Source organism: Macaca thibetana, chromosome 3 (assembly GCF_024542745.1).
Source record: "Macaca thibetana thibetana isolate TM-01 chromosome 3, ASM2454274v1, whole genome shotgun sequence".
In the NCBI taxonomy this organism is placed as follows: domain Eukaryota; kingdom Metazoa; phylum Chordata; class Mammalia; order Primates; family Cercopithecidae; genus Macaca; species Macaca thibetana.
The window spans coordinates 49,123,537-49,140,000 of NC_065580.1; the positions used below are offsets into that span (position 1 = coordinate 49,123,537).

The following is a 16,464-nucleotide window of genomic DNA, read 5'->3' on the forward strand; positions in this document are numbered from 1 at the left end:
ATCAAATGAATGAAATGAAGCGAGAAGAGAAACCAAAAGAAAAAGAAGAAAAAAAAAATGAACAAAGCCTGCAAGAAGTATGGGATTATGTAAAAAGACCAAATCTACGTCTGACTGGGGTGCCTGAAAGTGAGGGGGAAAATGGAACCAAGTTGGAAAACACTCTTCAGGATATCATCCAGGAGAACTTCCCCAACCTAGTAGGGCAGGCCAACATTCAAATCCAGGAAATACAGAGAACGTCACAAAGATACTCCTCGAGAAGAGCAACTCCAAGACACATAATTGCCAGATTCACCAAAGTTGAAATGAAGGAAAAAATCTTAAGGGCAGCCAGAGAGAAAGGTTGGGTTACCCTCAAAGGGAAGCCCATCAGACTAACAGCAGATCTCTCGGCAGAAACTCTCCAAGCCAGAAGAGAGTGGGGGCCAATATTCAACATTCTTAAAGAAAAGAATTTTAAACCCAGAATTTCATATCCAGCCAAACTAAGTTTCATAAGTGAAGGAGAAATAAAATCCTTTACAGATAAGCAAATGCTTAGAGATTTTGTCACCACTAGGCCTGCCTTACAAGAGATCCTGAAGGAAGCACTAAACATGGAAAGGAACAACCGGTACCAGCCATTGCAAAAACATGCCAAAATGTAAAAACCATCGAGGCAAGGAAGAAACTGCATCAACTAACGAGCAAAATAACCAGTTAATATCATAATGGCAGGATCAAGTTCACATATAACAATCTTAACCTTAAATGTAAATGGACTAAATGCTCCAATTAAAAGACACAGACTGGCAAACTGGATAAAGAGTCAAGACCCATCAGTCTGCTGTATTCAGGAAACCCATCTCACACGCAGAGACATACATAGGCTCAAAATAAAGGGATGGAGGAAGATTTACCAAGCAAATGGAGAACAAAAAAAAGCGGGGGGGTTGCAATACTAGTCTCTGATAAAACAGACTTTAAACCATCAAAGATCAAAAGAGACAAAGAAGGCCATTACATAATGGTAAAGGGATCAATTCAACAGGAAGAGCTAACTATCCTAAATATATATGCACCCAATACAGGAGCACCCAGATTCATCAAGCAAGTCCTTAGAGACTTACAAAGAGACTTAGACTCCCATACAATAATAATGGGAGACTTCAACACTCCACTGTCAACATTAGACAGTGAAGTTAACAAGGATAACGAGACAGAAAGTTAACAAGGATATCCAGGAATTGAACTCATCTCTGCAGCAAACAGACCTAATAGACATCTATAGAACTCTCCACCCCAAATCAACAGAATATACATTCTTCTCAGCACCACATCGTACTTACTCCAAAATTGACCACGTAATTGGAAGTAAAGCACTCCTCAGCAAATGTACAAGAACAGAAATTATAACAAACTGTCTCTCAGACCACAGTGCAATCAAACTAGAACTCAGGACTAAGAAACTCAATCAAAACGGCTCAACTACATGGAAACTGAACAACCTGCTCCTGAATGACTACTGGGTACATAACGAAATGAAGGCAGAAATAAAGATGTTCTTTGAAACCAATGAGAACAAAGATACAACATACCAGAATCTCTGGGACACATTTAAAGCAGTGTGTAGAGGGAAATTTATAGCACTAAATGCCCACAAGAGAAAGCAGGAAAGATCTAAAATTGACACTCTAACATCGCAATTAAAAGAACTAGAGAAGCAAGAGCAAACACATTCGAAAGCTAGCAGAAGGCAAGAAATAACTAAGATCAGAGCAGAGCTGAAGGAGATAGAGACATAAAAAACCCTCCAAAAAATCAATGAATCCAGGAGTTGGTTTTTTGAAAAGATCAACAAAATTGACAGACCACTAGCCAGACTAATAAAGAAGAAAAGAGAGAAGAATCAAATCGATGCAATTAAAAATGATAAAGGGGATATCACCACCGACCCCACAGAAATACAAACTACCATCAGAGAATACTATAAACACCTCTACGCAAATAAACTGGAAAATCTAGAAGAAATGGATAATTTCCTGGACACTTACACTCTTCCAAGACTAAACCAGGAAGAAGTTGAATCCCTGAATAGACCAATAGCAGGCTCTGAAATTGAGGCAATAATTAATAGCCTACCAACCAAAAAAAGTCCAGGACCAGATGGATTCACAGCTGAATTCTACTAGAGGTACAAGGAGGAGTTGGTACCATTCCTTCTGAAACTATTCCAATCAATAGAAAAAGAGGGAATCCTCCCTAACTCATTTTATGAGGCCAGCATCATCCTGATACCAAAGCCTGGCAGAGACACAACAAAAAAAGAGAATTTCAGACCAATATCTCTGATGAACATCGATGCAAAAATCCTCAATAAAGTACTGGCAAACCGGATTCAGCAACACATCAAAAAGCTTATCCACCATGATCAAGTGGGCTTCATCCCTGGGATGCAAGGCTGGTTCAACATTCGCAAATCAATAAACATAATCCAGCATATAAACAGAACCAAAGACAAGAACCACATGATTATCTCAATAGATGCAGAAAAGGCTTTTGACAAAATTCAACAGCCCCTTCATGCTAAAAACGCTCAATAAATTCGGTATTGATGGAACGTACCTCAAAATAATAAGAGCTATCTATGACAAACCCACAGCCAATATCATACTGAATGGGCAAAAACTGGAAAAATTCCCTTTGAAAACTGGCATAAGACAGGGATGCCCTCTCTCACCACTCCTATTCAACATAGTGTTGGAAGTTCTGGCTAGGGCAATGAGGCAAGAGAAAGAAATCAAGGGTATTCAGTTAGGAAAAGAAGAAGTCAAATTGTCCCTGTTTGCAGATGACATGATTGTATATTTAGAAAACCCCATCATCTCAGCCCAAAATCTCCTTAAGCTGATAAGCAACTTCAGCAAAGTCTCAGGATACAAAATTAATGTGCAAAAATCACAAGCATTCTTATACACCAGTAACAGACAGAGAGCCAAATCAGGAATGAACTTCCATTCACAATTGCTTCAAAGAGAATAAAATACCTAGGAATCCAACTTACAAGGGATGTAAAGGACCTCTTCAAGGAGAACTACAAACCACTGCTCAGTGAAATCAAAGAGGACACAAACAAATGGAAGAACATACCATGCTCATGGATAGGAAGAATCAATATCGTGAAAATGGCCATACTGCCCAAGGTAATTTATAGATTCAATGCCATCCCCATCAAGCTACCAATGAGTTTCTTCACAGAATTGGAAAAAACTGCTTTAAAGTTCATATGGAACCAAAAAAGAGCCCGCATCTCCAAGACAATCCTAAGTCAAAAGAACAAAGCTGGAGGCATCACGCTACCTGACTTCAAACTATACTACAAGGCTACAGTAACCAAAACAGCATGGTACTGGTACCAAAACAGAGATATAGACCAATGGAACAGAACATAGTCCTCAGAAATAATACCACACATCTACAGCCATCTGATCTTTGACAAACCTGAGAGAAACAAGAAATGGGGAAAGGATTCCCTATTTAATAAATGGTGCTGGGAAAATTGGCTAGCCATAAGTAGAAAGCTGAAACTGGATCCTTTCCTTACTCCTTATACGAAAATTAATTCAAGATGGATTAGAGACTTAAATGTTAGACCTAATACCATAAAAACCCTAGAGGAAAACCTAGGGAATACCATTCAGGACATAGGCATGGGCAAAGACTTCATGTCTAAAACACCAAAAGCAACAGCAGCAAAAGCCAAAATTGACAAATGGGATCTCATTAAACTAAAGAGCTTCTGCACAGCAAAAGAAACTACCATCAGAGTGAACAGGCAACCTACAGAATGGGAGAAAATTTTTGCAATCTACTCATCTGACAAAGGGCTAATATCCAGAACCTACAAAGAACTCAAACAAATTTACAAGAAAAAAAAAACAACCCCATCAAAAAGTGGGCAAAGGATATGAACAGACATTTCTCAAAAGAAGACATTCATACAGCCAACAGACACATGAAAAAATGCTCATCATCACTGGCCATCAGAGAAATGCAAATCAAAACCACAATGAGATACCATCTCACACCCGTTAGAATGGCGATCATTAAAAAGTCAGGTAACAACAGGTGCTGGAGAGGATGTGGAGAAATAGGAACACTTTTACACTGTTGGTGGGATTGTAAACTAGTTCAACCATTATGGAAAACAGTATGGCGATTCCTCAAGGATCTAGAACTAGATGTACCATATGACCCAGCCATCCTATTACTGGGTATATACCCAAAGGATTATAAATTATGCTGCTATAAAGACACATGCACACGTATGTTTATTGCGGCACTATTCACAATAGCAAAGACTTGGAATCAACCCAAATGTCCATCAGTGACAGATTGGATTAAGAAAATGTGGCACATATACACCATGGAATACTATGCAGCCATCAAAAAGGATGAGTTTGTGTCCTTTGTAGCGACATGGATGAAGCTGGAAACCATCATTCTTAGCAAACTATCACAAGAACAGAAAACCAAACACCGCATGTTCTCACTCATAGGTGGGAACTGAACAATGAGATCACTTGGACTCAGGAAGGGGAACATCACACACCGGGGCCTATCATGGGGAGGGGGGGAGGGGGAGGGGGGAGAGATTGCATTGGGAGTTATACCTGATGTAAATGACGAGTTGATGGGTGCAGCACACCAACAAGGCACAAGTATACATATGTAACAAACCTGCACGTTATGCACATGTACCCTACAACTTAAAGTATAATAATAATAAATAAATTAAAAAAAAAAAAAAAAAAAAAAAAAGAACTGAACCAGCAAAACTCCTAAAGGAAAACATAAAGAAAAAAATCCTTGATATTGGCCTTGGCAATGGTTTTTGATATCATGTCAAAAACTCAGACAACACACAGAAAAAGTAATAAGTGGAACTATATCAAACTGAATAGCTTCTGCACAGCAAAGGAAACAAACAACAAAATAGTAAACAACAAAATGATGAGACAGCTTCCCGAGTGACAGAAAATCTTTCCCAAAAACTCTGATAAGTGGTTAATATCCACAAATGTATAAGGAACTCCAACAACTCAGCAGCAAAAAACAAAGAAACAAAAACCCCCCAAAAAATAAATACCCCAGTTAAGTAGGCAAAGGACATAAAGAGACACTTTTTCAAAGAAGACTCAAAAATGACCAACAAATACATGAAAAACTACTCAATATCATTAATTATCAGAGAAATGCAAATCAAAACTAGAATGAGATATTACCTCACACCTGTTAGGATGGCTGTTATAAAAAAAGTCAAGAGGTAACAAGTGTTGCTGAGAGTGTGGAGAAAAGAGAACTTTGAAGATAGTTGGTGGAAATGTAAACTGGTATGCCCACTATGGAGAACAGAATGGAGGCGTCTCAAAAAAATAAAAAATCAGAACTATTGTATAACCCAGCAACCCTTCTGGGTCTATGCCCAAAATAAATAATATGAGCACCTCATAGAAATATCTGTGGTCCCATGTTCATTGCAGCATTATTCACAGTAATATAGAATCAACCTATGTTTACTAGTAGATGAAAGGATAAAGAAATTATATTATATATACATAAACAGTGGAATACTACTCCTTTTAAAAAAAAAAAAAATAGGAGATCCTGCCATTTGTGACAACGTGGAAGGACATTATGCTAAGTGAAATAAGCCCAACACAGAAAAAAAAATTTTTTTATCTTAACTCATTTTATTTATTACTATCAAACCTCAAACCATTTCTTTAACAGTTTCTTACCTTTATTATTTCCCTCTTTTCCTTATCTTCTCCCAATCATCTTAACATTCATATTCTAGCTTGAACTGGGTATTTTCTATTTGCCTCTCTATTTCTCTACTCTGCCTTCCTTCACCCTGCCCTGTGCCAGAGAGGCTAATGCTTGCAGATTGAATCAGTGATAATCCTTGCTTGCTGGCTCAGGTTAGGTTCTTCTAGAGGAGTCCCAGGCAGCATATAGAAGAAGAATGGGATTTTTCCTCTCTTCTTGGGAGATCACTGAGTTGATTGTGTCCCTTTACCAAATGCCAATGTTCCTGGTGCAGCCCTCTCTCTGCTGCTTTCCTGAGTTCCAGTATTGGCAGCATCCCCTCGCTCTTTAGGACTTATGGGTAGCAATCCACCCCTATTTTTGCAAGCTCTGGGTTCCAAACCCTTGGATGATTTTCCCGAACTATGCCTATATCTTTGTAAAAAATGCCTTTATTAAGCTTTCTGTTATGTAGTCTGAATGTGCCATATGCTTTCTGCTTTTTGTCAGGGTCCTCCCGGATTAATGTATTCTTTTTTTAAATCTGTATCTTAAATATTTTTATTTCTCCTCCATCTCTGATTGAAACACCTCTACTTCTTTTTTTTTTTTTTTTTTTTTTTTTTTTGAGACGGAGTCTCGCTCTGTCGCCCAGGCTGGAGTGCAGTGGCCGCATCTCAGCTCACTGCAAGCTCCGCCTCCCGGGTTCACGCCATTCTCCTGCCTCAGCCTCCTGAGTAGCTGGGACTACAGGCGCCCGCCACCTCGCCCGGCTAGTTTTTTTTTTTTTTTTTTTGTATTTTTAGTAGAGACGGGGTTTCACCGTGTTAGCCAGGATGGTCTCGATCTCCTGACCTCGTGATCCACCCGTCTCGGCCTCCCAAAGTGCTGGGATTACAGGCTTGAGCCACCGCGCCCGGACCACCTCTACTTAACCACTGGTATTTTCTGTCCCAAAGGAAAGTCAAACAACCCATTAACATGTGAATTGCCACTGTGGCAGCATGTTTGTAGAAGGACTTCCGGAATATAGGAACATAGACAAGAAAGTCATCAAGGAAGCTTCTTCACCTAGAAGAAAGAATTATTGCAACTTCCCAAAGAAAGTAAATTATCCTCAAGTGCATATTATAGTTTAAGAGTGTAAGATTTAATACATATTAAAAATGATTTACTTTGGGAGGCCGAGACTTTCCTTTGGGACAGAAAATACCAGTGGTTAAGATAACTTAGAATTTAAAAAATTAAGGTTCAGGCTCAGATCTGCTAATAAATGAAGTGGCTTTGGGCCAGTATCTTTTTTCTTTCAATTTATCACTGAGTGCAATAAAGCAATAATTAAGTGGCAACTTATTTAATATACCCAAATTATCTGATATTTTATTAGTAGTAACGTTTTTAGAAGCAAACCCTAATTCTTAATAAACTCTTCATTGTCACCTCAAATGATATAAACACCATAATTATTTTGAAATGTATGTTTTAATCTATAGATATCTCTTTGAATTTAAGGTTATTTAGTGGAAATATTTAAAATTGGTTGTGTTTAGCTTTAAAACAGTGCTTATGAATGAAATATTTTTTAATATTTTTCTATAGATCAGGAAATTTAGTGTTGTTTCAATAGCTGCTTTTGTTATTCTAATGCATTTTAATAAATGTTTTAATTGTACTTATACTCTTAAGAAAGTATCATAGAGGACATTCTTAGAAAAAAACAAACAGGATATAAAATTGTAGAAACATTTCTAGTAACATGTTTTTCTTACAGAAATTTTCCACTAACGTGCTTTTATTAGGAACTCAGTTTAAAGAACAATGATGATACCTTTGGTTTAATACCATATAATTATTTCAGTAGAGGGCTACAAAATCCAATGAGTAGCAAAGGTAGGGAGCAGGGGTAGTCTAAGTGGGTGGTAACAGAGGCAAGGATAGAGCTGCAAAGTGAATGGGGTCCATGTATGAGCAGATGAGGTTGCTGTTATTCCCCAGAGGAGACAGCCAGGGACTCAACCAGATTATGAAAGGAGACAAGGGAAGCATTGCCTCAGGATGTTCATCTTCTCACATTGTTATGCCAAATTATCACCTGGCTCTTTTATAACTCTTTTTCCTTCTAGTGTGCTCTGAGCTCTCCTGCTAGCTTCAGTGGTTTTTCTGTGTGCACACTTCAGTTTGTTAATTTAACACAAATAAACTGAGAACACCTAACATGTCGGACATTAAGCCAGATTCTAGAGGTACATACGCAGAAAAGAAGCATTCTCGTCCCTCAGGGCAGCTATAGTTCAAAGGGGAACAAGTGCCTAACTAGATAACAATAGTGTAATGTTAACATTGCCATAATTGAAAATGATCGATTAAAACAGAGGCTAATACATAGTGTACACATACTATGTGCTTGCTATTATACTAATTAAATATATTGTTTCTTGTTTCACCTTCACAGGATGAGACATTTACACTATTTTTATCTCTACTACAGAGCTAAAAACAAATATCTAGTATTAGAATAAAATGAAACTGAGCTCATCAGGTGATTGAAACAATATGGTATTTATCAAAGTATAGTTGCACTCAGCTGCATCCAAATTATCAGAGTTCTTAAAATGTGGATTCCTGGGCTCCAACAGGCAATCTACTGAGTTCACATTTCTGAGGAAGGGTCTAGGGAATTTGTTTCTTCTTATACAATTTTGTTTTCCTTTAATGAGAGCAATTTTCAAAGCTATGGTAGAAATTTTACTAGACAATTTAAACTCTCTCTCTAGCAATGTATGTGTGTATGTGTATACATATAAAGATTGAAAACTACTGAAATAGGTGATTATATGTATCATTTAATATATAATAGCGGGTTTCTTAAAAATGTCTTTTCTATGCTTCTAAAATATAATTTAAAACTAAATATAATAGAATCCAGATCTAAATGAGATTAAGTCATAACCACCAGATTGATTCTATTATTAAATAATCTACACTGCTTTGTATCTTGTCCCAGTTATTAAGTTATTATCTCAGATTTAGAGTTAGTATTTTCACCCTTCCCTGATAACTACCTTTTAAAGATACTCTTGATTCTTATATTCCATTTTCAATTAAAATTTCCGTCTTTCATTAAATATAATTTTATGGAAGGATACATGAAAAATCCAGCTGAATTCTCTATCAAGCTCTCATGTCTTTTCATGCATATAAATATATATACAGGGTTTATGCATCAATTCCTGTTTTCTCTCAAAGTTTTAAGACAAGTTAAGGCTTATGAAATAAAATAGATGAAATAAGCAAAAATTGATAACAAAAATGAGGTCAACAAAATATTATACAGAGTGTTAACACAGAACTAGGAGTGAGGTTCCTTCAGTCAAGAATAATATAACAAAATTAAAAATACGTTATAGAGAGATATACACAACATACATATGAGGCTAAAGAGGAAAATCAATGTCAATAAAAAATGAATATCTCTAATAACTCTTCAAGTATTTATGATAAACTTCAGGCTGATTTATTTCAATTATCTGATGCACACTTGCTTTTTCCCATATTACAGGATTATTTGATAGATTTAATGATTCTGTAAAAGACTGTATTTGTACAAATACAAGACTTTTTCAAAATGAAAAAATATCCAATGTCCAATGTTTTCTGGCTGAGTTTTTAGATATAAAGATGGTTGGGGCATGGAGATATATATATATATATATATATGCACATGCATATGTGTGTGTATACATACATATATATGAATGTTTTCCCCTTCTTCCTACCATATGCCAAGAAAATTTCAGCACTTTGAACTCACTGACTGTGGATCATCACTGCATCCAGACTATAGCTAGATGAACTTTCAGATTACTAAAAAATATAAAAGACACAATGGGTTAGTAAAGACAAAGAAAAACTAACTATAAGCTGTTTACATGAAACATATTTAAGGTAAAGTGCTACAGACTGAGACTGAAAACAAGTTAACAAAGAGTTTCCAGATACATTCATATAGGAGGAATGTGGGAGTTGATGTATCACTACCAGAGAAGGTAGTTTTCAAGGTTAATAGAACTAAACAGAATTCTAGAAAGCACTAGATTATGATAAAAGATAGAAATATATATACATCCAAATTCTGCAAGTCATACACAATTTAGCAGGAAAATAACAGGACAAAACCTATTAGAAATGCAAGGACTTAATGAAAGTACAATTATCCTAGGAGACTTCAGTATACTTCTTTTGCATTTGGATGTGACTGCTAGAGAAAAACATAAATGAGAAGACAAAGGAGCTGCATAATACATGAATAAAATTGATTCTCTGGATACATTTAGAGCCTCTTTTACCAACAGAGAGTAGGACTATTTTATGATGTCTGTGTAACTATTGAGTATCAATAGTTAAATGTTGATTAACTATATGGCAACCTAAATAATCTTTTTAAAGTAGATGTTTTCCAAGATATATATGTCTATCATAATGTAAGAAAATAAATATAAATAATAAATATTGTAACTAAATGCAGGCCTGGCTACTCACCACTTACAGAATCCAGTGACAACAGTGAGGTATGGTAGAAAGAAAGTGACTTTATTAACCGACACTAGTAATGGAGAAACAGCCAGATTCTCTTCCAAAGCAACCACTTCACACTTTAGGCTGGGCAGGAGAGCTTAAAAAGGGGAACTTGCAATGGGAGGCATGCTGGCAGACTGCTGAGTACAAGGTGGGAGTGTCTTGTTCTGGTGGTTATCTCAAGCCATGGTCCACCTGGAGTGTGGGCTGCTGTAATCTCAACAATGGCTGGGTTGTTGACTAACTGTCTTGAAGTAATCTCTGGATTTTTGTAGCTGGGTTTCTACGCTTGGTCTGTTTCAAGATTAGTTCCTGGAACTTCTAAGTAAGCATATAATTACATAGAAGCATACAGTTAGACAAATGTTCGTAGTGTAAGGGAGTGTATGGTGACAAAGGGAGGGAAATGGTGTTTCGAAGAAAGTACATTTCAAGGCTATATTTTAAGGCTAAGGAAAAGAAAAAAGGTTTCTGCTGTAAGCTTCAAGGTTACATCTTGAGACTAGGGAAAAAAGAAAAAAAGTTTTAAATTGTATTTTCAGGCTAGACTGTTCAGTTACACAAGAGTATTTCAGTATCAGGAAATCTGTATAATTCATTATATCACCAGATTGAAAGATGTAAATAACATATGATTATATCGATAAACAATGAAAATGAATCTGGTAAAATTCAGAAGCCATTTAAAAAATAAATATACATATATCATGCCATTTCAATTAGGATACAAATTAGATTTTGAAATAAAACTGGGCAAATTATATACAAATTATATAAAATTATAAATTGCCAAAAATAACTAAGAAAGTTTCTCAAATAATATAGAAGAGAGATATAACAACAGAAAATATCACAAAAAAACTGTAAAGCCACTGTAATGAAATCAAGAGAGTATTGGCTTAGGATTAGAGATACAGAAAGGAAAATTTAGAAATACGTCCCAGAACATACAAATTTACTAAATGACAAGGCAAGCATTTCAGCTGAGTAGGAAAATAAGAGATTATTTCATAAAGAGTGTGAGAACAACTAGAAATCTTGAAAAAAACTCATATCTGAGAATTAAAAAGTACTATAAAATATAAAATAAAAAACAGACTGGCAATTTTGCAAGAACATGTGGGAAATTCGATATACAATATAGAGATAAGATGATTCTGGGTTTAGAACTGAAAATTTAAAATGTAATGGCAAAAGAAAAACACATTTGATGACATCTTCTTTAGGAAGTCATAAGAGCACTTACAATGTGTCAGTTATTCATTTTTAAAAAGTGCGTTACTTATATAAATTCTTATAACAATTGCCGTAAGGTAGTTATTATCATCTTTGTTTTATAGACAAGGATATTAATACATAGGTCACCCTATAGCTAGGAACTTCTAACTAGGAACTTCTATGAAGCAAAAAATAAAAATAAAAACAAAAAAAATTAGCAAAGTCGGTAGACTAATCACAGATTTGTGGGACATTGCTCACACCACAAAAAACAGATAGAGGGTTATTATATGTGTAATACAAAAAGCTTGTACACATTGTGAAACTTTTAAAAAGGTGGGGAAAACAAGTAGCACAATAGACATAAAGGACATAAATATGCACTACACAGAATAACAAATCCAAGTGGCCAGCTAATGTAAACAGAAATGCTTGAATCTGTAAGTAATACGGGATTTGCCAGTTAACAATGAAATATCAATTATACCTACCCAAATGTTCAATGTTAAGAAGATTTTTTTCCAGAGTTGAGTTTTCCAAAAGTCAGACCTCGTATTTGTTTACCATTAATAAATTCATACAGAGAGATATACGCGTGCAGAATACTCAATAGAAAACTATTGTGTAAATACATCTGGTGTATGTTTACATATATTTGAAAACGCTACCTGAAAAAAATCAATGTAGGTAGTAATTCCACAACTATTTGTAGCAGCTTTCTTACTCTGCCAGGTACTACCCCAGTCACTTTACACTCACTTTGTCATTTCATCTTCTCCACAGCCTTTCCAGGTAGCTACTGTTATAGCTCCCATTTTTTCTATGGTAAAACTGAAGTAGAGAGATGTCAGTGAAGTCATCCAATGTCACACAGCTCATAAGTAGAGGACTTAGGATTTGAACCTTGTTCCCTCTGACTTCGAAATGCCCAGTTACACTTCATGATGTGATGTAAACTGCCTAAAAGTATTCTTTTTTAAACATCGTACTCCTATGTAATCTATTTTTTTCCTGTTATTAGTAAAGTTTTTATCATATGTGGAATGTCAAAAAATAATTGTTTACTTTAATAAAAAGAATAATCACTCTCTTTAAAATGGTCATTTCTACAGTGTAGATGAATATTAATTCTAAAGAGAGATTTCCCAATGATATCTATTATTTGGCTGTCTTTAAAAAAATATTCCTTCCAAAGAGACTTCAGAAAATCAATAATAAAACAAGGTTTGATGTCTTTAGGTAGAATTTAAGATTATATCAAGAAGATAAAGAGTATAAAATGACTGTAGCAGTTTCTACACTTAGTAAAACCAGAGTATAGTTTTCAAAGTGACTAGCATTGACACAATTTTGAGAATAATTCGATAACTCAGAAAAACCTGTTTTAATTATAGTTTTAAAATGTTTAGTTTGCCAGAATAAAGTATCTTGGCTGATCACAGCAATTTTGGAAAGCCTGAATTTCCAAAATACTCAAAATATAACATTTCTTAATTTGGGCTAAATCATGTGTTTGAACAAAAGTTTCCTTAGGCTAACTAAAAAAAAAAAAAAAAAAAAAAAAAAAGCGGTGAGGACAAGGGCAAACAGATGAAGTTTGCACTGGAAGCAGCCTGTTCAAATGAAGAATGCCGGAGTGGCAAAATAGTCACCAAGCAATTATTTAAGAGGGATATGTTTATTAGTTGTTTTTAAAATGCAGATCCAGTAATAATTTCAAGCTGTCTCCAATAAAGCTTAAACTCAATAAAAATACATTATAATTTTCAAAATGCTATGTTTTAAATAAATGCAAAAGTCACAAAGAAGAGCCCCAGGCTAAGCGTAAAAGTTACAGCTGTAGAAATTAATTTACATGAAAGAGCCATCATGCTTCCTTTAGAAATAACTTGCTAGGGGAAAACACAGCACAAGCCGAATATTCATAAAGAAACTCAAGAATTCAGGCAGGAGGCACTGACAGCTGCAATCATTTATTTTTCAAACTCCTGGACATGTTATAGCATGCCTGCTAGATATGAGGTAGGATAGTAAAAGCAAAACAAAAGTTGATGAAAGAAACAGCCAGAAGGCCTTTAACACCTTTTCAGAAACCTACTGTTCAGATGTTCTTAAATTTTAAATCAAAATCATATCAATGAAAATTAATTTTATGCCATTAAATTCTCTGAATAAATATTTCCTGTGATGTAGCTACATCACCCAATAAAACCCTTACAAAAAGAATTTTAAAGTTTTAATTAATTATTAAAAAGAAAGAATGGATTTCATGATACATTTGCAAAAACACTATAAAGTGTGACTACCTTAGCCGCAGTTCTTTAATTCTATTTAGAAGTTATTAACTGAGATCCTACTTTTTTTTAGGGCTCTAGTTGAATGTCTAATTAGAGTAAACTGTAGTCCACACCTCAAATTTTTCGATTTTGTCTTCATTCTTTTACTTCAGTGAAACATGACATTCACTCAAAGGAATTGGCTCTTCTGCTAAGAACCTGACAACTCTCTCTAGAAGAGCTTCCTTTAAGGGCAGGCAGTTTAACCTAGGAAGCTATGTCGAATGGGTCCTTAGGTCCAAAGAGTCCCACATTTACATTTCAGGAATATTTTGATAAGTATCTTTTGAAAATGTATATTACTTCTTATACTCACATGGTGATAGATGTCATTTAATTTTTTATTAATTTTTCATATCTCTCTTAAAAGCCCTGAAGGTATTGATATGACATACCCACAAATATATATATGTAAAACATATTAATATATATACACACATACATATATACACACATATATATTTTCTTACACATATTTCTGTATGTTTAAAAAGTTTCAGTACTTATGAGTGTCTTTTTTTCCTGCTGTTCCTATATTCTTAAAACCTGGATTTCAGGTAATCTTTATTTGTTCTGAAATTTCAAGCGATATATTCAGCAAAGTATCTGTGTGACAGATATTCTAAGGCATTGCATATATGAGAATAAATTTTGTCTTCATTCATGAATAACAACTTGGCTACATATAGAGAATTTTGTGAAAAACAAAGAAAACTTTTCTTGGCTTACCCATATTTATTATTATTTCTTCTCTTCATTGTTAAGTTTCTTAAATGCACGTGATGTACATACCTCCCTCTCCCTTCTTATTGCCCCAGATCTGCTTTGTTTTTTACTCTTTCATGGAGCCTGCAATCTTGATCGTCACAAATGATCTCTCATTAGCAAATTTCCTTCCTGTTTGTTCAGGCATCATTATACATACGTATCTCAAGTTTTATGTCTTCATATTTCAATAATCATATCCATTTGGATGATCCACTATTACCCCAAATTGAACTTGTATAATGGAGATATCCTTACTTCTCAAAACAAATATCCTTTTCTCTATTAATGATATAAGCACCTTTCAATTACCCAGGATTAAACCTGAATTATTCTATGCTTTATGCCCCATCACAACAATCCTTTATCAAGACCTGCCCATTCTTCAAAAAGCCATCTTTTGAAAGTGTTCATTCCCTCCTGTTCCAATAATATATAGGTCAGGCTCTAAATCACATCTGGCACAGAGTTTGAAAAATCCCCGAGCAAGTGTTTTATCTCCAGTTTCTTTCTCTCTAATACTCTGATATGAATTCATCTATGACTAAACCTCATAAAATTGTATTCAAAATAATTTATTTTGGGAAAAACCTACCATGGCTTCTAATTTTCTATAAAACAATACAGTCAAAGATTCCTTATCTGGAAACAAAAAACTTCAGAATCTGAGTTTTACTTACCTCACCAAGTGGATCTTTCAGTTCTTCCCTTTCCCACAAGTCTAGTCTATTCTTGTCACTTCAAAGCATCTTAGACACACTATATGTTAGCCTATTTATTATGCTATTTTTTAGATCTACTAAAGTTCTAAATTTATTTGAAGTTTCTTGACTTTTAACACATGATATGATTTGGCTCTGTGTCCTCACCCAAATCGCATCTCAAATTATAATCCCCATAATGTCCACATGTCCAGGGAGGAACGAGGTGGGAGGTGACTGGATCATGGAGGCAGTTTCCCCCATGCTCTTCTCTTGATGGTGAGTGAGTTCTGGCGAGAGCTGATGGTTTTATAAGGCAGTTTTCCCTGCTCTTGCTCTCATTCTGTGTCTGGCCTGCTGCCAGGTAAGACGTGCCTGCTTCCCCTTCCACCATAATTGTAAGTTTCCTGAGGTCTCTTGAGCCATGCAGAACTGTGAGTCAATTAAACCTCTTTTGTTGATAAATCACCCAGTCTCAGGTAGGATCTTTATAGCAGTGTGAGAACGGACTAATACAACACACAATTGAATTCCCACATCGCTTATAAAGCTTTTCCTAACCACTTCACTTTATGGTGAAAAATCTGACATACTATGTTGCATTCATGATTATTCTATTTATTTGGTGCTCAAAACACAGATTTTTGTGATTGTAGTATCATATATGTGTATGCATTAATACATTGGTGATATATACATTGCACATATTATTACATTGTTTCATATAATTTCACATAATAAACATGTTTTAAGCTCCTTTAGGAAAGCGCTATGTATCAAATGTATGTATAGCTATCGTTTTCATTAGAACAGAGCCTTGTCCATAGTTGATGCTAAATAAATGCCTGCTAATAAATATATTAAAATACATAAAAAAGGAAAACTTTAGGCTATCAGACAGTAGGGTTGATAAATTTAAAAGAAGAATGGTTTACTGAATGGGCCTGTAAGATACAAGAATAACACATAAGGAAGAAATTTCCTTGAATTTCTATCAATATAAATCCTAATCTTATGGAAAATAATTCTATACCAGAAAGATTAGGGTTTTTTTTTTTCTTTTATGTGGACTAATT

At 35.0% G+C, this 16,464-nt stretch overlaps 1 pseudogene; it reads left to right on the forward strand.

Moving 5' to 3' along the window:
- Positions 1-8,008: 8,008 nt before the first annotated feature.
- The window catches only part of LOC126950818 (60S ribosomal protein L3-like), a 15,190-nt pseudogene continuing 6,734 nt past the window's right edge, over positions 8,009-16,464 (forward strand).